The 9,928-nt window shown below is 32.0% G+C and overlaps 1 long non-coding RNA gene across 1 annotated transcript; it reads right to left on the bottom strand.

Moving 5' to 3' along the window:
• Positions 1 to 1,551: 1,551 nt before the first annotated feature.
• LOC111620304 lies at positions 1,552 to 7,745 on the bottom strand. Its single transcript, XR_002755898.1, has 3 exons — positions 7,632 to 7,745; positions 7,408 to 7,515; positions 1,552 to 1,936 (listed from the first exon to the last, which is right to left on the bottom strand). It is a non-coding gene; the product is annotated as an uncharacterized LOC111620304 (long non-coding RNA).
• Positions 7,746 to 9,928: the final 2,183 nt, after the last annotated feature.

Below are 9,928 nucleotides of genomic sequence, written 5' to 3'. Positions count from 1 at the left end.
ACATCCAGCTAGATAAATAACTGCCATCATTATACACACAAGTCCATACAGAATGATTACTTGCAGATAGAGTTTGTGATGGCTCTACGTTTGTCATAAAGCATTTATCTCCTTATAACAATTTATTAATTAAAATTTCGCCTACTTTACCACTTGAAAAACAATTATAAGAGTAAAGACTCTTATAATTAATCATTTCTTAGTAATCATTGAATATTTTATTGAAAGTAAAGCCTAATATATCTGAATATTCCATACCTAGTCATTCTGTCGTGTCATTATTCCAGGATTTTATAGTGCTAATTGATAAAAAAATAAATTAGATTACATTCTAATTTATATAGAACTAGCTGCAAGGACCCGCTTCGCTGGGTTTTTATTTGTGGGCAAAAAGTAACGATAGTGAAGATTAAGATAATTACATTATAGCCAATCTTACCCGTTTTCACAAAATGCAAGAATTAGATCTCCCGTTTCCAGAAAATTTTTACATGAGCATAAAAATATGTTCGATTTCCCGCAAAAGCGCAAAAAACCACCTGTAAATCTTGCATGCCGCTTTATATTAACACTTCCTGGTCCCGATTCTATTTCTGAACGTCTCCTGTTCACGTCCAGTCAAACGAACTATTAGAGAGGTTGAGGCGCACGTTTTAAACGTGTACGTGCGACGTTCGGCGCCGCTTTCCCGTAAGCCTAAAAGTTTGACAATGGTGTTTGGATAGTCGGTGGAATCACGCTCGACATTCCAAACACCATCGTCAAACTTTTAGGCTTACGGGAAAGCGGCGCCGAACGTCACACGTACACGTTTAAAACGTGCGCCTCAACCTCTCTATTTTCAACGTTTCTGGAACGTTTACGATCGTTCTATAATCGAACCAATATTCGAATTTTATGTTCGAATTAAATTCGAACAAAACATTCGAAATTTGTAGAAGAAAAATGCAAAAATGTTAGGATGTAAGTAGTGACTTAATTCCATATCTATGAATATTTTGGACTACTTTATTAATTACACGGCGATATAAATACCACGTACGTAATATTTCATGATACTAATATTTCGCTGTTATCTATTGACAGCCTTTGATGTCGAGAAACAAGAGCCCAGTTTAAACGATCATGATATTGAGTAAAAAAGTTTTCTGTTAGCTGTTGATAACGGCAAACATCGTCCCAATTAATTCGATGAACATATTTTTGTATAAAATCAGGAGAGTAACGTCTGCTTTTTCAAATTTTATTCCAATTTAATTTTATGTTAGTAATGAATTTATTAACTATTTCCAAGATTGTTTTTCTTTTCAGAAATATCCCAATCAACGTTATCTTAAGTCATCTTATTACTTCTGTCAAATTTAATCTAGAGAATTCTTTCCAATCAAAATCTACATCTACTTTATGAGCTAGCATGGCTACGTTTTTGAGATCCATTACAATATGAAATGATCGACTTATTTCAGTCTTCTTCCTCCGATATTAATATGAAGAATAATTAGTTTTATTCATTGTCTTGCTTTATATAAATTTTTATGATGCAACAGACAATTTTAAAAACAAAAATTAAAATATTATTTACAATTTAGATTATTAAATAAAACATACATTTTTCGAAAATTTCGTGTCTTAGTTTTTACATTCGCATTCAAAATACATTTTCGGGTCCATATCGTGGATTATTTTTTTCAGAATCGACCTGATATTGACTACACAGTAAACATATTGAGCCAATTCAATACATGATAAAAATACACACCAGCAAGCTGCAAAATGCATGCTCCGTTACATCCAGGGCACCTCCAATCACAGGAAAACATTTAGGAAACCATTTTTGAAAACAGACAGTTTTCATAAACATTAAGGTAACATAAATTTTTCCCAATTCTATTTTGTTTGAAAAATTTCTTGTTTTTCTTAATTAGAAGAATCAATTCTGTAAAAAAAAATATATACATATATAAATTACTACTGTGTCGTTTTAAAGAAAATTTCTTGCTATAAATATAAACTAAAAATATTTTAAAAAAATCAAATCATTAAAATACAGTGATCAGATTATAAATTGTCGTCTCCCAGAGAAACAAGTTTCTCCCTGTTGATACCATTCTCCAAACACACAGCAGCTAAGGATGACCTCCTGAAAATACAGTAGAAAGCATTCTACTATATCTTTTTCTGCTGCTTAATACTGTGACCTCAGTACTGTTTGGAGATTGACAATGATAACAACAGAACAGACTCAGAGAATGGATTAAAATCACATCATTTCACTGCTTTAATTTTAAAATAAAGTTTTTATTCATAAGATAATTTTAATAAACAAATTTTTTTTGTTTGTTGAAGCCCTATATCTGTGTGAAGCCTTTGTAGACATTTGTTTGGATTCAGCACTGAAATTTCATTTTTCAACTTTTTTGGGAAATATATTTATATACTTTTCTAATGAACCCAATCCATTGTATTTTAAAAAAATTCACAAAGCCTGTAAATTTCTTTTAAATGACTGAGTTCATTTTAGTAAAATTAAATCTGATGTTAGTGCCTACCAGACAATGTTTTTGATAGCTAACTGAACCATATTCAGTTATTTCCCTTTTGGAAAAAAATATTAATTTACTAAGAATGCAACATGTAAATTATGATGTGCAACTGGATAGGGAGCATTGTCACTATTTAAAATCAGTGTCTCTTCACCTGAATACTGATAATGATTTATATTGAAAGCGATAAAATTATGTAACTATATTAAAAAAAATCCAGCAATGAGTTGCATAACTTTCCTGTCTACTATAAACCTTATTCAGAAAATATATTGTGATTAAAATTATAAAAGTTAAAACTTATAGCATATGGTCCCCACACAATTTTAAGATTGTTATAAAAAAACTGCCATTTTATAGAAATTAAAAATATAAAGCTTAATTTTGAGGGCAGGGATGAGTTTTATATTTAACTAGCTGCATAGACCCGCTTTGCTGGGTTTTTATTTGTATGTAATATAGTTTTATATATATATATATAAAAAAAAGACTGTTTTTGTAAGTAATCTAGAATGTAGCTGCAAGGACCCGCTTCGCTGGGCAAAAAGTAACAATAGTGAAGATTAAGATAATTACATTATAGCTAATCTTACCCGTTTTCACAGAATGCAAGAATTAGGTCCCCTGTTTCCAGACTAATTAGAGAATTTTTACGATTAGTCAAACGAACTATTTTCAACGTTTCTGGAACGTTTACAATAATTCTATAATCGAACCAATATTCGAATTAAATTCGAACAAAGAATACATAGATTCATACATAGAAACATAGATTCGAACAAAACGTAAATTCGAAATAGAAAGCCACTTTCAACCACTTTCAGCCTCATATCTCCCGCACCCTTATAGCTACCGAGACGCAACCACCCCTATGCACGAATGGAGACTTGGGGCTACCACCACATACAAACACCAGTCACGTGCAATGTATAGTTTTGGCGGAAAAGTGAAATATAGGGACATACATGTCCATTTTTATATATATATAACATCAATGTCACTCATATACAAGCCACCATACCAAATTTTGCTTCTTTATTCCATCCTGAGATATTAAGCAAAAATAGATGAAAAAAAAGGCAAAAAAAATTGTGCTTGCCTATTCTGAATTCAGAGATCTCTAAACATGGAGATTTGCAAAAAACACTTTCCCTTGTATATTCACTGTTTCTCCTACTTGTTTCAGTTAAGCTAGCAAGCCCTGTAAGAAGCAGAATAACCTAGTTTAGTTTCTGTATTATTTTAGTATTTGTTTGAAACCTTTAGTTTTAAGCTTTAAACTTCACTCTATGTAGCTTTTATGTAACTGCACTACTTACTGATGTAAGCTATAATTCAGATTTTCTTTTAGACCCACAGCTTTGCAGCCTAAAAACTGCAAGCCAACATTAATCATAGAGGGAATTGTAACATTATGTACAGGAATCTTTCCTATCTCTCCCTCCTCTTCCACTGACTGAACACTGTATGGCCATTGTTTTTCATAAAAATATAAATAAAATACTTTCCCTTGCTATGCTATTACATTTGGGAAATTAAAATATAGTAAACACCCAACTAACACTGGACAAATTTTTTCAAATTCGCAACTTAATAATTCTATTGCCAAGAAATTAATAAGTGTTTTCCCTTGTATATTCAAAGACTCCAACATTGTATGTTGGAGTCTTTGCAATATCATGCATTATATTAACTGTAGTCAGTTACTAAACACTATTGCTGTATATGATCAATTTTTTGAGCTCATTTCAAGTAATAAATTTAGTAGTAAAACTTCTGTATAGAAGTAATTGTAATAAATTACTTTACATCTATGTTCTTGTTTTCTATGTTGTCTAAGAAAATACTGCTAACTCAAACTTTCATCCCCTATTAGTCTGAGTTAGCAGAGTGTTTTTTTAATATTTCAATTGCAATAAAAAAATTTTTTTCCATCTATTTTGTGTTTCTTTTGAAATAATTATTGCCTCTTGAAAAATACTTGTATCAGCAGTCGATATCTAATTTGGATAGGAACTGTATGCAATTGTTTACATATAGATATTTAACAGTAGCGATAAATTTTTTGTACCAGAGTCATTTGATTTTATAGAAACTAATGGACTGGGTTGACAGGTTCACAAACCATATGTTAGAAAACCTCCATCCTGAAGATGGAGGTTTGAAGATACCTGAAGATAGTCTTAATAAATTAAGACTATCTTGACTTTATTGTTATCTGTAAACTTATTAGTCACAGCACTGCTGTTGGTTTCAATGCTACATTTTAGACTAAATAAACCAGTCACTGGTAAGTGTATCAAAGCAATGAGATTTTGTAGCAGATGACAAAAACTTTCCATAGAAAATGCATTTATTTAAATTGCAAGGATTTTACTAGTTAATAAACTCATCATTTAAATACACAAAATGAAATTTATAAAGTTGGCCCACCAGTGACCAAGCAGTTCCATTCCCTGAACACTGGCAGCCGATTGCGGACAACATTTAGAGACCAACAGTGGTTTACAGATTGGGTAGACTGCGGTTCAGAAAAATTTCATTGCAGAGATGGCATTCATTGCCTGCCACAATGTCGACAGCTATTAGAAACAAGTTATTTGACCTATTTTCTACACTCACTTGACAGCAGGTTTACAGGGATTTTCAAGTGGTAGCTTTGTTCGTGGAAATGTTTAGATAAAAACAGATATCGTTTCTTTGATAAATGTTGTAAATGGTATGAATTGACAAAATTATTCATTAATTAATTGCTTGGAACAAAAACAACAAAATTAAATATAGTAATACCTTGACTTATGGTACCCCGACTTACACAATTTTCAAATCTAGTCTATTCATCTTTTGTTTGAATGCCAAGCAACTCTCGATTACTCAATCCCCCTACACTATTGTTCGGCTTACATGTTCAGACATGTCGCGCGGAATCGACACATAGCCACAATTTATTTTGTGTTGTTCATTTCTGTGTTTATTATATTTACGGAGACTTGAGAGACTATGTGGTGATTTCTTCTAATCACGAACAAATCAAAAGACAAGATAAGATTAACGAGAACATTTATTAGCTTACATACATCCAACTTGGATTTTACACAAATTGCGAAATTATACCCCGACTTATGCGGTTATCGCTCGGTCCCACCTATTGTGTAAGTTTGGGGTATTACTGTAGTTTAAATTGTTTTAAATGTTCCAATTTCGATATTCAAATAGGTGAAGACTTAAAACTTCAAATTAATTTAAATCAGATGCATTTATTTACAATTCAAGTGTTGTGTCGGTTATAAAACGTTAATACATTTCGAAGTCATTGTACTGTTAAACAAATGAGACAATTTTAATAATTACAGAAACCTGTTTATAGATATAAAAAAAATGTAAGAATAATAATAAAATATTTTAAATTATTCATTTTGATCATTACGAAGGGCGACAGTAATAAGATGTCGAAATAATTCCTTAAAAATCTATTCCGAAGACAAATTTGGTATAAATTTTCTAAATATGGATTTTTTCATATTTTAAACCATATTGGCAACAAAATTACATATATCGAAATGGAAAAGGATTGTCATTAATTGCCAAACAATGGTTTTGACGGCCTTAAGATTTTATTTCTGGAAGCTTTTGGAATATAGCTGGTGACCATTTCTGATGTCACAAACAAATAACCTGATTGGCCAAATGATTCCTAAAACGGGAGTAATAGCAAAGTAAGTAAGAGCCAATGTTTTGCCGAAGTTCATTTAGAGAACAGTCAGAAATAGATGATCATCGTCTTTGCAACGCATTTTAAACCGTGGTTCAGCCAACCAACGTTCTGTTGATAAACGTCGTTTAACGTAAGCTCTGTCTCTGCAATTGGTTGTGGGAGTTCAGTCGTGGTTCATGCCTTGCCAGGACAGGCTGGGTGGAGTTTTTTGGGTTTCTCCACGTCTGTAACACCTGAATAGGAGCCAGTTACCCTTAAAAAGATCTCTCGGAAAGCATTCCCCCGAGGCAGATTGCCCAGTATCGTGTTGCCATGACTTAACACTATTACAGGTCAAAAGATTGGAAAAAATACAAGCAATTGCTTTAAAATTTGTTACAATAAAAAAAGGTCTATTTTTAAAGTACAATTTCATTTTATTGAGATTTAGAAGTGTTTTTGATCCATGATTTAAGCTTAATTTAAATTTTTATTCCTTTAGGTCAAATTTACCTTCCAAAATGGTGGTGCTTCGTTTCCATTAGATTAGCTACATTTTTAGTAGACATTTCCTTCTTTTATTTTTTATTTTGTTCAAGAACTACCGTGAATCAATAACTAGTGACGTTTGGCACTCGGCGGCTCCCCTCCGGGAGGAGTCAGTCTGGACCACGAACAGTCCGAAGCGCGACCATGTTGGCTACCTAAGGTAAATCTAACCTTAAAAGGATTACTGTATAATTAAAATATTATATTCACCATTTATCATAAGCCACTTATTTACTAAACTAAAATTTGGAAGACTATTACATCATTTCTACCACTTGTCCGCAAAGTTAACAACAAAGAAAAAAATCCAGCAACGGTTCGCTCAACTTCCCCGGCAACATTTAAAATTTTGGTGGCGCCATCTGTTAAATTTTATTTTAAAAACTTTTTATATTTCCAACTATTATATATATATAAGGGCCTAATTTTGGGGTGGGGATGAGTTTTATAAAAAATTGGGCACTTGTGCTGATTAGGGGGTACGGCTATTTGAGAGGTTTTCTTACATAAAATTAATCAAATCTAGACTAATTTCACTCGAATATTTCCAAAACACGTATAATTTTTTGGGAATAATCCGTATAAACTATGCTATAAACAAAAAATTGTAGGATTACTTACAGAGTATGCACTGTTCGACGACGCCATTGCTTAAGCTTTTTTTAGTTCTGTATCAGTCGATAAAGTTGCAACATCACTTTGTTAAGCTAATTTAACGGCAAGAACTGCCTACAAAAATAGAATCAAGAAAACACTAGAGCATTTTTGGAACTTGAAAATATGATTTACTTATTTCTAATTTATTTTACTATAACCCGTTAATTATAAAGAATAAATCTACTTACTTCTTTTTACGTCCGTTACTTTATCAGTAACAAAGCCACGTTTCGTCTCTGAGAGAAATGGCGCTCTTTTAAAGTAGCAACGGACAATACTCTCGACCACGAAAATAATTCAAATATTTTTCGAGTTTTTCAAGACGCAATATTTGAAATTTTACTTAATACATTTTAAACAATTTGGAATCAGCAAAATAACAAATTTTAGAACAAAATAAAAAAATACAATCAATCTAAAATCTCAATTTCAGAAATTTGAAATTTTACTTAATAGTTTTTAAACAATTTGGAATCAGCAAAATAACAAATTTTAGAACAAAATAAAAAAATACAATCAATCTAACATTTCAATTTCAATTGATTAAAAATTGTTAATTTGTATTTATTTAAGAATGTGTGTTTTTTTTGTATAAAAGTGTTTAAATTAAATAAAATAAAATTTTAAAAATTNTGCTAAATAAATATATTAATAATATTGATCCAAAAAGTTTTAAATCAAAATAGTCGTATGATTTTACGTGCTTTTATTATATATTTGCATATTCATAATTGTCAGAATAAATCGAGCCCATTATGGGTTCAACCAAATCCATAATGGGGCGGCTTGGGAGTGAAAGGACGGGGCCCGATATATCTGGACAGATCATTCTCCGAAACATCCTGGGGTTCTTCTACCCGTCCGGTCCTCCAGAGCGACAGGCTATCAAGAACCTAAGATGATCGTCATTTACTTCCTTATATGGAAATCCATATTTTAAAATTTCTGCAACGTATTTATTTTTCTCACAATTGGTTTCTGCGTAATTTATTTTTTATATATACAACATTTTAGCACTTATCTGGATTAATATGGCAGATGATCGAGCCGGATAACATTTCCTGTAGAGTCAAACACCTAGATGCGTCCAGTTGTGATTTATTTTCCAGCTGTTACTTTTATGCTACGTGTGATAATGTCTTAATACAAAATTTTCAGTAAAAGCAAGCCGATGAGACGCCTGCAATTACCATAACGCATTATTCGCGGAATAACCCAGTGGCATAACGTGGGTGTCAGTCGCCCGGGGTGGAAGAAAATTTCGCCGCCCTCAATTTAAAAATTCCGTGCTCATTTCAATCGGTCCAAATCGTAGGTGCGACAAAAATATGAAATGAAATGGTTCAAATTTTTATAAGATATTATTATTATTTATTGTGAAATTTTGCCGCCCCTTCCTCCGTCACTGAAATAACTGTATATTTTACGAAAACATTTGCGATCACATTTTTACACAATATTATTATTTAATAATACTGTGCTTTTTGTTTATATAAAGAAAACGACTAATTACACGATTAATAGTACGAAGATAGAGGCCGAGGGTATGTTCGTAAAGTCGAACGAATTAAACGGGAATGATGTCATCGTTATTCTTATTTCGTTAGACTTTTCGACCGATTCGTTTATAACTAAATGGCTGTTTCTAAAATCGAAGATATGAATGTTGCTAGTGCAGCCTTATCTGAAATATTTTTCTTGGATTGCTTTGGGTAGACAGTTATTTCTATCATTTCACCTTTTAATTCACAATTTAAACAATCGAGTAGATTTAGGGTGCGTTTACTTCTGAGTTAATTTTACTGTCGGCATTTTACCGTATACTTTCGTCCGAGTGCCGCGCTTGTTGGCGTTTATATTAAAGTTGTGTGACACCATTTTTAACAGAATTAGTAAGCTCGGAGTGCTAGCTATTTCGCTGTTGAGCTTTGCGCTAATTCAATATGGCTGCTCGGAATAAGTCGGGCGCGTTGTTTATGATTAAAAGTGAAGTTTACCTTATACACGTTTGGAATCTTCAGAAATTTACAGCATTAAATAAATCGTAAAGAAATGAACAGCATTAATAATAATTTAAAATTATAGTACATAAGTTTGTATACTTGAATACTTATACTTGAAGCTGTATTTAACAAAAAAAAACCATAAAAACTATTTTCATAAAATCTTTTTATGAAATACTAGCTTACCCGTCGCGCAATGCTGCGATCTCAGAAGAAAGGAAATTCGTTATGATAAAATTCAATTTACATTTTATTATTTTTATTGAAACTTATTATTATTATTCATTTTCATCGGGAAAACATTTCAAAGTGTCGTTTCAATTCTATTTATTTATTGGAGTGTTTGTGGATACACGATATTTTTTGTTTTTCCCTCTGGTGTGTACACGAATAAATCGGAAGGTTTTTCGACGCGTGAGCCGGCCACATACAGTTGTCCATGCGAGAAGCACGGATTCTCCAAATTTAGCCCACACACTCGC

This window comes from Centruroides sculpturatus, unplaced genomic scaffold (assembly GCF_000671375.1).
Source record: "Centruroides sculpturatus isolate CEXI.00-Female unplaced genomic scaffold, Cexi_2.0 scaffold4, whole genome shotgun sequence".
Lineage (NCBI taxonomy): Eukaryota > Metazoa > Arthropoda > Arachnida > Scorpiones > Buthidae > Centruroides > Centruroides sculpturatus.
Note: the sequence above shows the minus strand (reverse complement) of the source record. Positions and strands in the feature narration are given on the sequence as shown.